Source organism: Kogia breviceps, chromosome 17 (assembly GCF_026419965.1).
Source record: "Kogia breviceps isolate mKogBre1 chromosome 17, mKogBre1 haplotype 1, whole genome shotgun sequence".
NCBI classification, from domain to species: Eukaryota; Metazoa; Chordata; class Mammalia; order Artiodactyla; family Physeteridae; genus Kogia; species Kogia breviceps.
In genome coordinates this window covers 3,214,469-3,228,364 of record NC_081326.1, presented here as the reverse complement: position 1 = coordinate 3,228,364, position 13,896 = coordinate 3,214,469, and the positions used below count along the sequence as shown (strand labels likewise).

The 13,896-nt window shown below is 35.2% G+C and overlaps 1 pseudogene; it reads right to left on the bottom strand.

Moving 5' to 3' along the window:
- The window catches only part of LOC131744196 (lipoxygenase homology domain-containing protein 1-like), a 123,711-nt pseudogene extending 110,497 nt beyond the window's left edge, over positions 1-13,214 (bottom strand).
- Between the last annotated feature and the right edge of the window lie 682 nt (positions 13,215-13,896).

Genomic DNA, 13,896 nt, shown 5'->3' with positions numbered 1-13,896 from the left:
CTAAATGTAAGACCAGACACTATAAAACTCTTAGAGGAAAACATAGGAAGAACACAGTTTGACATAAATCACAGCAAGATCTTTTTTGACCCACCTTCTAGAGTAATGGAAATAAAAACAAAAATAAACAAATGGGACCTAATGAAACTAAAAGCTTTTGCATAGCAAAGGAAACTATAAACAAAATGAAAAGACAACCCTCAGAATGGAAGAAAATATTTGCAAATGAATCAGCGGACAAAGGATTAATCTCCAAAATATATAAACAGCTCATGCAGCTCAATATTAAAAAAATAAAAAAAACTTAACCACAAAATGGGCAGAAGACCTAAATAGACATTTCTCCAAAGAAGACATACAGATGGCCAAGAGGCACAAGAAGAGATGCTTAACATCACCAATTATTAGAGCAATGCAAATCAAAACTACAATGAGGTATTAACTCACACCGGTTAGAATGGGCATCATCAGAAAATGTACAAACAACAAATGCTGGAGAGGGTGTGGAGAAAAGGGAACCCTCTTGCACTGTTGGTGGGAAGGTAAATTGATACAGCCACTATGGAGAACAGTACGGAGGTTCCTTAAAAACTAAAAATAGAACTACCATATGACCCAGCAATCCCACTACTGGGCATATACCTAGAGAAAACCATAATTCAAAGACACACGCACCCCAATGTTCATTGCAGCACTATTTACAATAGCCAGGTCGTGGAAGGAACCTAAGTGTCCATCAATAGATGAATGGATAAAGAAGATGTAGTACATATGTATAATGGAATATTACTCAGCCATAAAAAGAAATGAAATTGGGTCATTTGTAGAGACGTGGATGGACCTAGAGTCTGTCATACAGAGTGAAGTAAGTCAGAAAGAGAAAAACAAATATCGTATATTAACGCATATATGTGAAATCTAGAAAAATGGTACAGATGAACCGGTTTGCAAGGCAGAAATAGAGCCACAGCTGTAGAGAACAAACATATGGACACCAAGGGGGGAAAGCAAGGTGGGGGAGTGGGGAGATGGGGGGGATGGTGGTGGTGGGATGAATTGGGAGATTGGATTGACATGTATACACTAATATGTCTAAAATAGATAACTAATAAGAACCTGCTGTATAGAAATAAATAAATAAATAAATAAAATTTTAAAATCTCTTTTTAAACATTTAATTTTATATTAATTTACACACTGGAGTTAGTTAAAATACAATTTACTTTTATTTATAGATGATATGGAATATTTTAACCCTTCATCTATACAAAGAGCTAGTTCAAACTCTATCCTCCTTTATTGTAACTGCTTGTCTTGAGGAGGTAATACTCATCAGCTGTGAACTCTTACAAAGCACACATTCACGGCTTGGTCTCTGCTCACTCTTGGGCTTCATCACTCATCACACACCCATTGCCGAGACACTCGTCATCACTCCCTAGATCAGTGGTTCCCCAACTACAGTGAGCCTCAGAACCACCAGGAGGGGTGATGAAAACACAGATTGCTGGGCCGTACAGCGAGCTTCTGACACTGTGGGCCTGGGATAGGCAACCTAAGGTGACCAAATGCCCCAGTTTGCCCTGGACAGAGGGGTTTCCCAGGATGCAGGATTTTCAGTGCTAAAATCAAGATAGCCCCAAGCAAACCAGAATGGTTGGTCATCCTAGAAGAGACCCCAAGAATTAAATTTTTAACAAGCCCCAAGGCAATGCTGATGATCCAGGAACCACATTTTGAAAACCACTGTCTGGATCTGGACAGTATTACGCTTCGTGAAATAAGTGAGACAGAGAAAGACAAATATTATATGATATCACTTATATGTAGACTCTAAAAAATAAAACAAACAAATGTGTATAGCAAAACAGAAACAGACTCTCAGATATAGAAAACAAACAAGTGGTTTCCAGTGAGGGAAACGGTGGACCAGTGGTGGCAAAATTGGGTTACGGGATTAAGAGATACAAGCTACTACGTGTAAAATAAATAAGTAACAAGGATCTATTGTACAGCAAAGGAAAGTATAGCCCTTACCTTGAAATAACTTATAATGGTGTATACTCTGTAAAAATGCTGAAATCAGTATGCTGTACACCCAAAACTAAAACAATATTGTAAATCAACTATACTTCAGTAAAAAAAATGTAGCTTATAACTAAGTTTTTTAATTTTTAGTGTTTTGAATAATAAAAATTTATATGTGGCCACTTTGAATTGCTTTTTTAATATGCATTGCTCATTTCTATTAAATCCATTTAAAATCTGGTTCAGGTCTGATTTATTGGTCTGCCTATTATCATGATATGTACTAAACTATATTTAAAAACTGTCATCATTAATGCATTTTATTGTGAGCATCTTCTGAGCTAATGTTTTTCAAAATGTGATACTGTAGTCTATTATATCCTCTTAATTTTTCCAGATAAATAACAATAATTTTAACAGCTTTATCAAGAAATAATTTACGTACTATAAAGCTCACCTATTTACATGGATTCAGTGGTTTGTAGTATATTTACAGAGTTGTGCAACCATCATCATAATCTAAACTTAGTACATTTTCATCACCCCCAAAACAAAGTTTGTACCTATTCACTGTCATTCCCAAGTACACTTGGCTCCCCTCTCCCAGACTTAGGCAACCGCTAATATACTTTCTGACTTTGAGGGATTTGCCTACTCTGGATATTTCAAACAATGGAATCATGCAGCATGTGGTCTTTTGTGACTAGCATATTTCATGTAGGGATAGAAAACGGAAGTCAGCTATCTCTCTCAGGATTTACCTTTAGATTAATTGTATTGCCCTGGATTTCAGATTTTCTCTCCTCTAAGTCTGTGACAACTCTTGATCAAAATCAGCAGACATATCCATGCAGTACACCTCCACCTCCTTCCAATTCTCTGTCATCTCCTCACTTGTGACACTCCACTTGACTGCACAGTAACTGATATTCCTCCTGTAAAGAAACCATTGCGGGAGATTCTCTCCATCATAGTCTGAGAGCTTATCTTATGTAAAAATAAATCATGCAGCAGATTGTTTTTGCCCAAACAAAAGGACAGACCTGGGTGCAATCTGGTTAAACAAAATTCTGTAGTTTTATAACTGCCGATACACCACAGACACAGGCAGCTGGGGCCTAAACTATATATGTAAATATATGTAAGCACAAAACCTTCACCTCTCTCACCAAAACACAAAACAAGAAAACAGCGCTGTTGGAATACTGCAAACAACGACTGGATTTACAGCTAGCTGAGATCATTGGTAACTAAATTGTTAAAGAACAAATAGGTTCGCTTAATCTGGAAGAGGGATAGAATCTATAAACCAAACTTTCTTGGCTAGAACTTCCTGTTACTTCTCAATATGACTTTCAGACAAAGCCAGTCTAATAATTCAAATGGGCATGTATTTCTTATTGTTGATGTTAATTATTATATATTTTATATTTTTTGCTGCTACTCTGAATAAGATCTTTTATATCTCCTATTTTCAATGTAAGAAAAACAGCCTCCAGTTATTATATATTGATTTAAATTCTAATCGCTTTATAAATTCTTTTCATTCATCCATTGTTCTGTTGATCTTCCTTGCATTTTAATAGACATTTCTATCACCTGTAGGCAATAAATTCACGTTCTTCTTTCCAAAATTATAACTTTAAAAATATATATATACAAATGCTTTCCAAAGAATGACTATTCTCATAATGAGAAAAATCCTTATTGTATTTCAAATTTTAATGGATTTCACTGTTTATTCAGTAGTCACCTTGAGTTAAATAATTTTAAAGTATTTTCTGTTCCACATTTTCAAAGACTGTTTAATAATGGTATATTATCTGACTGCTCGCGAATAATTTCTCTGCTTCAACCTTCCGAGGTGACGTATTTTCTTCATAGATTTCCTAATCCTGAAGTATCCTTCGATTTCCCGGCACGAGCCCTGCTTAGCTGTTGTACATTATTCCTCTATGACACTTCCTGATTCACTCTGCACACATTTACCTCTGAATGCCTGCACACGCACGCAGCAGTGCTGCTGGTCTACAGCTGTTCTTCTGGAGGATGCAGACTCCATGGGATACTCACACTGTGCCACCAACAGTGAACATCCTCCGAAGTAACATGAATTCAATTTTATTTGGATATTTGGGGTAGGGCAAAATGAGAAATTTATCTGTCAAATTAAAATACTGTCTTCATCTGCTTGGGCTGCCATAACAAAATATCACAGACTGGGTAGCTTATAAACAACAGAAAAGTATTTCCATAGGAAATACTCAGTACAGCACGTGATACATAGCAGGTCCACCAAACATTTACAAAATTGAATTAGTTGCCATATAAATGTTAGTTGGGCATATTAACACATCCTTTTATTGTTGTACCAGAGCATTCACTGTCCTACAAGCCTGCCTGACTCCCTGCAGAAATGGAATACTACCTTAGTATTTACTGTGGATCGGAACCCAAACTCTGTAAAATTAGTTGTCAACTGACAGAAAAATAAGATGCAAAAGACTTGGGTCTGGTCAAAATATAAATGAATTTTGCTCAAGAGAGAAAATAACCTCAAAGTTATGTTTTTATTATCTTAGGACATTAGCCATATCTTTAATTTAATTTATCAATCTTATTTATCATTCTTTTTGTTTTCACTGATTATAAGTATATATTTTTCAGTTTTGTGTAACCTCCTTTAAACCAGCTTTGTCAACTGGCTAATTCCCTCATTATTTAAACACATGTCCACTATATACTGGTATGTGAACTTTGTTCTTAACATTTTGAAAGTTATATGTTCACACTTTTAAGTAAAAGAGTTTATTGTCTTGTTTCATGTTTTGGGGGTTTTTTATGCTTTTTGTGTTATACGCACTTTTGTTAAAGGATTTTGTTTATCTTATGGCAATCTTATACAGTAGCAGAAAATGAAAATACTGGTCATCTCACAAAAATGATGGGAAAACTGAGATAGAAGCATGACAAAAATGGCAGCAGAAAACACAGCAAGGCTGCCAGGACCGTCTCCTGAAGGTGCCACTGCTGGCACCATCATTAGCACTTAATGGACTGTCACGGTCAGACGACACTGCCGCTATGTCCACCAGCAGCATTCTGGAACACTGCCACGTGCCACAGCACATAAATCCCAAGTTCCCCCAGTTTTTATGCATCATTCTTTCTAGCCTTCTAGGCAGAGCATCCACTTGAAAAAGCCTACATAATTTTGAAAAACAATACATCCACTTAAAATTTAAAGAATATTTGGGACAGTATTTTAATTTCAGATAGTCAACACTTAGAGATCAGTTCGTTACGAGTTTTCCACAATTATTTTCTAGATTTGTACAGGGCTTCACATGAACAGAGCAGAATCAGACCTTGAATATCTACCTATGGAAGACTCTTACCTGGTCCAAGCCCATCATGGCCTATGACAATCTTGTACAAATTCTCAAGGCTCATGGCTTCTAGGGAGAAGGTGTCAATCTGTAACAAATCAAAAAAGTACAGTTAGATCAAGACTATGAGTCTGATTTCTAATGAGTATAAATTAAGATACAGCAAAAATTCATTGTGAAAGGGATTAGGTTCATTCAGTAAATACACAAATCTGTCTAAATTAAGAAAGTAAAGGTAAAACAATAATATTAATTTATAGAACATAATAACAAGTTTTCTAATTCTTCCTTCTTGCCCGTTTTTCATTATAAAAGCATAAATTTGAGGACTCTCTACAAATATGTTTTCAAATAATGATAATATAAATGTAATAATTATAAAGTATACTAAATGTTTCCACTCATTTGAATGCAACAAACTCTTATCTGTCCTGAATGGAATTTTTTCGCAATGTTCATGGGTCATTTGCAAAAATAATGTTTCTGAAGTAATTTTAGAATATTGATGCAAAAATTATTGAAAAATTATAACATTTATCTGGAACAATGTCCCAATGCACTGCTACAATCAAAACTGTTCATGTTTGTGCTCCAATGGTTTGTGTATTCAGAATATGGGTAAAAGTGAGGAGTCAGAGTTCTTTTGATAAAACCTACGATAATGATACAGATTAAAAGGCAAGAAAGTACATGATGTAGCACAGTGGTTGAAAAATAATTCAAAACCAAAAAAGAAGCTTTGCATTTCAGTGTCTCATATGTTTTGAAATATTTTCACACATAGCGATACTGTATCCTTAAAAGTCACTCAGTGAGAAAAAAACATATCCTTTCTACAGATAAAGAACAGTGAGGCACAGAACAAGTATTAGAGCTCAGTTCCTCTAATATGGAATAATACTACCTTCCTTTGCAATCACTCTGCCTCTGCATAAGTGGACTATAAAAAATATAAATAATAGATAAAGCCATTAGCATTTATTTACAAAGAATACAGTCAATACCTGATAAAGGTTAATGGATAACACTGCCATCTCTTTATCATGAAAGAGATCTGCTAGAAAAGGAGGACATCCTATGCAATAATAGAAAATACTAGCAAAGAAAATCATGAGTTACAATATTTATGATGATTGATGTAGACAACGCTAAGAAAAAAAGAGGAATGTAATGAAAATATGCTGATATACTTAAAATTATTTGGATTATCACAGAAAGCTGAGATAACTAAAATACAATGGGTCCTCTATAATTTACTCAGTTAAAAAATTAAATATTACTTACATATTAATATTAGTAATAGTAAAAAAAATAACATATTCAGTTTCTAAATTTGACAATGAAAGTTGTTATACAGTCAACCCATGAACAACACAGGTTTAAACTTCACGGGTCCACTTATACATGAATTTTTTTCAATCAATACGCACTACAGCACTACACAATCAGCGCAGTTGCTTGGATCCTCAGATGCAGAACCATGGATGTGGAGGATCAACTGTAAAGTTATTTGCAGATTTTCAACTGCATGGGGGTCAGTGTCCCTAACCTTCTGTGTTGCTCAGGGTCAACTGTATATAGTAATCCTCATTTAACAATATAAAAGTAGGTGTAAAAATCAGACAATTGGGAATGACTTCAGCAAGATGGTGGACTAAGGAGAACCAAGCCCTCATTCCTCATGGAGACACCATTTTAAGCACAGTGTATGGACTAGAATACTTCTGTGAATATTCTGAACACCAGATAAGAAGCTGAAGCACCCAGACCAATGCATAATGAACAGGGGACTCCATCAAAATGGGAGGAAAAAGAAACAAAATGAAGAAAAGTGAAGAGAATCTAAGGGACTTTTGGAATACCCTCAAACGGAATAGTATATGCATTGTAGGAGTCACAGAAGGAGAAGAGAGAGAGAGAAAGGGGCAAAGAGCTTTTATGGACATACAAATTTAAGATCAATGAACCTGAACTAAAATAAACCTAAAGAGACCCAAACCAAGACACATTATAATCAAATTGTCAAAAGTCAAAGACAGAGAATCTTGAAAGCAGCAAGAGAAAAGTGACTCATCATCTGCCAGTGAGCTTCTATAAGTTTATGAGTGGATTCCTGAGCAGAAATCATGCAGGCTAGAAGACAATGGGATAATATATTCAAACTGCTGGAAGAAAAACCTGTCAACTAAGAATTCTATATCAGATGAAACTGTCCTTCAAAAATGAAGGTAAAATTAAGACTTTCCCAGATAAAACAAAATCTGAGGGAGTTCATTTCCAGTAAACTGCCTTATAAGAAATGCCATAGGGAGTCCTTCAAGTTGAAAAAAAATAAAAAGGATAATAAATAGCAACACAAAGTTATATGAGTTGGAGAAAATATTTGCAAATCATATATGTGACAAGAGATTAATATCCAGAATATACAAAGAACTCCTTCAACTCAACAACAAATAAATAACTTGATTTTAAAATAGCAAAAGACTTGAATAAACATTTCTACAAAGATGATATACAAATGACCAACAAGCATATGAAATGATGTCAACCTAATTTAACATTAGAGAAATGCAAATCAAAACTACAATGAGATATCATCTCACACCCATTAGGATGGTTACCGTCAAAAAACAGAAAATAACAAGTGTTGCCAAGGATGTGAAGAAACTTGAACCCTTGTGCATTGTTGGTGGTATTGTAAAATAGTGCAATCGCTATGGAAAACGGTATACTGTTTCCTTAAAAAAATTAAAAATAGAACTTCCATATGATCCAGCATTCCTGCTGCTAAGTATATATCCAAAAGAATTGAACTGAGGATACCAATTCAATGGTATGCAGAGGACACCCACTGCATTATTCACAATAGTCAAAAGTTTGAGGGACTTCCCTGGCGGTCCAGTGGTTAGGACTCTGCGCTTCCACTGCTGGGGGTCTGGGTTCGATCCTTGGGCAGGGTACTAAGGTCCTGCAAGACGTGCTGGTGTGGCCAAAAAAAAAAAATTTAAAAGTAAAAAAACAAAAAAGTTTGAAATAACCAAAATGTCCACCAATGGATGAATGAATAAAGAAAATGTGGTATATACATACAATGGAATATCATTCAGACTTATAAAGGAAGGAAATCTTGTTAGATTCTGCACCATGAATGAACCTTGGGGACATTATGCTAAGTGAAATAAGCTAGTTCACAAAAAGACAATCATTGTATGATTCCGATTATATATTCAAATTCAGAGAGACAGAAAGTAGAATCGTTGTTACTAAGGGATGTGGGAAAGGTGAACGAGGAGCTGTTATTCGATGAGTCTAGAGTTTCAGTTTTACAAGGTGAAAATATTCTGGAGGTCTGTTGCACAGCAAGGTAAATATCCTTAGCACTACTGAACTGTGCAAACTGCGCACTTAAAAATACAGTTGACCCTTGAACAACATGGGCTTGAACTGCATGGGTGCACTTATGCATAGATCTTTTTCAATTAAATATCACAGTACTACACAACCCATAGTTTGTTAAATCTTCAGATGTGGAACCATGGATAAGGAGGGTCGACTGTAAGTTATACATGGATTTTTGACTGTGTGGAGGGTCAGCGCCCCTAACCTCTGGGTTGTTCAATGATGAACTGTAGTTAAGATAGCAAATTTTATTTTATTTTTTTACTATAAATTTTTAAAAATCAGACAAAGGACTTTTTGGTCACTTACTTGTCCTCTTAAAAAACTGAAGGAGCTCTTTGATCGAAATAGTTGTCTGGATCCTGTATCTTTTTCCCCACAGATACAAATGTAGCCGTTTGCTACTGTTCCAGAATTCCAAAGCTCACCTGTTGCCACGTGCACTTCACTGACAACAAAAGAAAATTAAGCTTTACATGCAAGCATTACTCATATGATAGAAAATTTACACATATCTAATCAAAAGCTCCAGGTCCAGGTAAGATAGAGTAACACACTCCTCTCAGTCTCTCTCACCAAATACAGCCATAAAATCTTGACAGAATGCATGGAGCAGCTACATGAAGGCTCTGAAAAGTAAATAGTAGCAGGAGAATTGGGGAATAATACCACAATTATCTACATCTATGTATATAGAACATTTGCTTATATATAAGAGAAATGAATTATAGCAATGATACAGGGATAAGAGGAAAAGAATAGATTATTTTGTTATAAGGTATTCACATTACTCATGAAGACATTTAGTGTAATTTGAAAGTGGGCTTGGATTAGTTGTAAGTGTATATTTGCAAACTCTAGGGCAACCATTAAGTAAAGTTAAAGAAAGAAAGTATAAGTGATATACTAAAAAAGGAGAGAAACAGAATGATTTTCTCAATTGAATGCTCACTTGAAGCCACGAAAGACAGAAAGAGTAAAAGATAAAAATAGGGATAAAGAATAAGAGCAACAAAAAGAAAACAGCAACAGTAGATACTAATCCAATTATATCAAGTATCACTGTGAACATAAATGGCCTAAAAGAACCAATTAAAAGACAGAGATTGTCAGAGTAGATCAAAAAATAAGACCCATATATATGTTGTCTATAAGAAACCAGTTTAAAAATAAATACACACATAGATTAAAAGTAAATTGATGGACTTCCCTGGTGGACCAGTGGGTAAGACTCCAAGCTCCCAATGCAGGGGGCCCAGGTTTGATCTCTGGTCAGGGAACTAGATCCTGCATGCATGCTGCAACTAAGAGTTTGCATGCTGCAACTAAGAAGTCCGCATGTTGCAACTAAGATCCCACGGACCACAACTAAGACCTGGCACAGCCAGAATAAATACATAAATATTTTTTTAAATTTTTAAAAAGTAAATTGATGGAGAAAAATATACCCTGCTAACACTAACCTAAAGAAAGCAGAAGTAGTTATACTAATTTCAGACAGAGCAGATGTCAAACAGGAAAAGTTATCAGGAATAAAGAGGGCATTACATGATAAAGAAAGGGTCAATTCTCCAAGAAGACATAATAATCCTTAATGTGTATGTGCCTAACAGAGCATCAAACTACATGAGGCAAAACTGATAGAACTGCAGGGAGAAACACATGAATCCACTATCATAGACTGGAGGCCTCAACACCCCTCTCAGAAATGGACAGATCCCATAGGCAGAAAATCATTAAGGACATAGGTAAACTCAGTAACACTACTGATCAACAGTTTATAATACACATCAATAGCTTACTTCATCCAGCAACAGCAGAATACACATTCTTCCCAAGCTCACAGGGGATATTCACCAAGATAGACACAGTCTGGACCATAAAACATACCTCAACAAGTTTAGAAGAACAGAAATCATACATTGTTGGCTCTCAGACCACAGTAGAGTTAAACTAGAAATCAATAACAGAAAGATAACTGGAAAATCTCATAATGTATGAAGATAAAATAACACACTTCTAAGTAACACGTGGGTCAGAGAAAAAAACCACAAGAGAAATTTTAAAATGTTTCAAACTAAATGAAAATGAAAATACAACTATCAAAATGTGTGGGATGCAGAAAAAAACAATGTTTAGAGAAAGTTATAGGCACTGAATACATACATTAGAAAATTTAAAAGATCTAAAATCAATCATCTAAGTTTCTACCTTAGGAAACTAGAAAAAGAAGAACAAATTAAATCCACAGTGAGCAAGAAGAAAAGCAATAAGACTTAGAGCAGAAATCAATAAAATTGAAAACAGGAAATCAATAGAAAAAAAATCAATGAAACCAAAAGCTGGTCCTTTGAAAAGATCAATAAAATTGATAAGCCTCTAGCCAGGCTAACTAAGAAAAAAAGAGAGAGGACACAAATTACTAACATCAGAAATGAAACAGGGAGAACCACTACAGATCCCATGGAAAATTTAAATGATAATAAAAGAATACCATGAAAAACTCTATGTCCACAAATTTGATAACCTAGATGAAACGGACCAACTCCTTGAAAGACACACTGTGTCAAAGCTCACACAAGAAGAAACAGAATTTCAGCTTTGTGAGATCTTCTGCACAACAATGTGAATATACTTAAATGAAAGGTACACTGCAAAATGTTTAAGACAGTAAATATTGTTATATATTTGTTACCACAATTTAAAAAAAAAAATATATATATATATATATACACACAGGACCTATTGTATAGCACAAGGAACTCTGCTCAATATTCTGTAATAACCTAAATGGGAAACGAGTTTGAAAAAGAATAGATACATGTAAATGTATAACTGAATCACTTTGCTGTACACCTGAAACTAACACAACATTGTTAGTCAACTATGCTCCAATATAAAATATTTTTTTTTCTTTTAAAAATGAGAGATGGGGCTTCCCTGGTGGCGCAGTGGTAGAGAATCCGCCTGCCGATGCAGGGGACACGGGTTCGTGCCCCGATCCGGGAAGATCCCACATGCCGCGGAGCGGCTGGGCCCGTGAGCCGTGGCAGCTGAGCGTGCGCGTCCGGAGCCTGTGCTCCGCAACGGGAGAGGCCACAACAGTGAGAGGCCCGCGTACCGCAAAAAAAAAAAAAAAAAAACAAAACAGAGATGAAGAAGCAGAAGTGACCTCTGCATCATTACTAACAGTAGGTAGAACAGGGCACCTGGCGAATGCCTCCTACCAGGTGAATGGGTGGGCTGAGGAGGAAGAGTGTTGAGAAAAATACTCATAAATGTTGAGGGAAATGCTTATGAACGACGAGAACAGTGCTCACACAAGCCTTCACCTGTCAGCAAATGGAACTATTCACATCTTTTCAAAAGTTAAAAATTTAACTTCAGAAACTTAACAAAGGGTTTATTACACCTTATTTTAAAACCACAAAGGAATCATCAGTCTCTGCAAATGTTTTAGCAGTTCATGGTCCCAATTAAGTTATACAAGTTATTATATATCTAAACCTAATATTAGATTCTATGACATTATGGAGCTTTTCTTAATCTTTACATAGTACTTATCATTTATTTCTTTAGAAAACTAAGATATCACATTTTCAATGGAAAATGTTGTGAACTGGAGAAAAATCTGTTTTTATCAATTGCCCATATAATAATTCTCATATATCCTTTTCCTATTCTCTTTCAAGGTAGAAGCCAACAGACACAAGAGCAAACAGCTCTTCTGGACAGAGTCACCCTGAATTCTTGTGGACACGAGCAGTGACTGACTCTGAGCACAGCCTATTTCTCAGCCACATTTACACGAGTCTTAAACACACCTCTGCTTTTGGCCAAAAGCTTAGAAAGGCATTGAGCAGTTCTGTTTTCATTTCCTAATCAAATAGATAAATTTCCAAAAATGCAGCTGAGCCTGATAAGGAAAGCATACACTGATTTTGCATTTTTCAACCCAGGAATAACTTCATTGGACATTCAATTTTCTCATGACCTTCTAAGAATTAATTTTCTTTTTTTGATTAGGAGACATTTCAGCTGACATTCCTACAGGGTTAACTGTTGACAAGAACATATTCCTGAATGCCAGTACATGAAACAACTAAAAAATATTTAGATGCATCTGTCACACCAGCAGAGGCAACTGGAGAGGAATAAGCACTTCCTTAATCATTCAATCATTCAATTATTCATTTACTCAACACGTATTGAACTTCTCTGTCCTTCAGCATTTAGGCAAACAAGTTTTACTTGTGCTGCCTGGAGTGGACCTTCCTTACCTGGAAGGATGGACTGCCCTTTGTTTAAAACAAGAAATTCTCAACAGACTTCCCTGTTCTCTTGATCGCATTCCAACCATCGTTGAACAAGTATATAAAACTGTCTTCCAGCATTCATGTCCCACAACTGTGTCTATAACAGCAACAATATTACTTATAAAAAATGTAAAAATACTTTATCAAAGACTCAAATAAAAATTTTTATCCAAGCCTGACATTTAAGAAGGCCTTTTCCCTTTTTTTTAGTAGAAGTTTTTGAATACTTGACAAGAAAAGTGTTAATTTCTTCTTTTATTGCCATCTCAAGTACAATGGCATTTCTTTTCTCCATTTTGAAATTTTTCTATTTCTAATTTCTCCATATTGAAATGCTAGACATACCAATTTCCTCCCAAATTTTCTAAGTGTCATCAATATTTTCCTATCTAGAAAGAGATATTTACAATTTTTAAAAATCTATTACTTCCCTGTTCCAACCTGTTAGTAATGAATTTCTTTTTACTTTAAAGTGATTTTCTAGAATAATAGCATAAGCTTAGATTCCATGTACTACAGATTCAAATTAATATAGTTCCCTCCTTGAGTCCTTAGCAATTAATGAAATTCAAGCTATAATTATTTATTTGGGTACCTATTATACCATATTATATCTATCCATTCTTCCTGGACTTAAACAAAGATGTTAATAAATTCTGATAGGTTCAGATGAATGCCAAAAATCATCGAAAAGTAGAAATATGTTTTCTGATTCTAAAATCTAGCCTTTCATGAGAAGGGTACTATCATTCTTTTAAAAACTT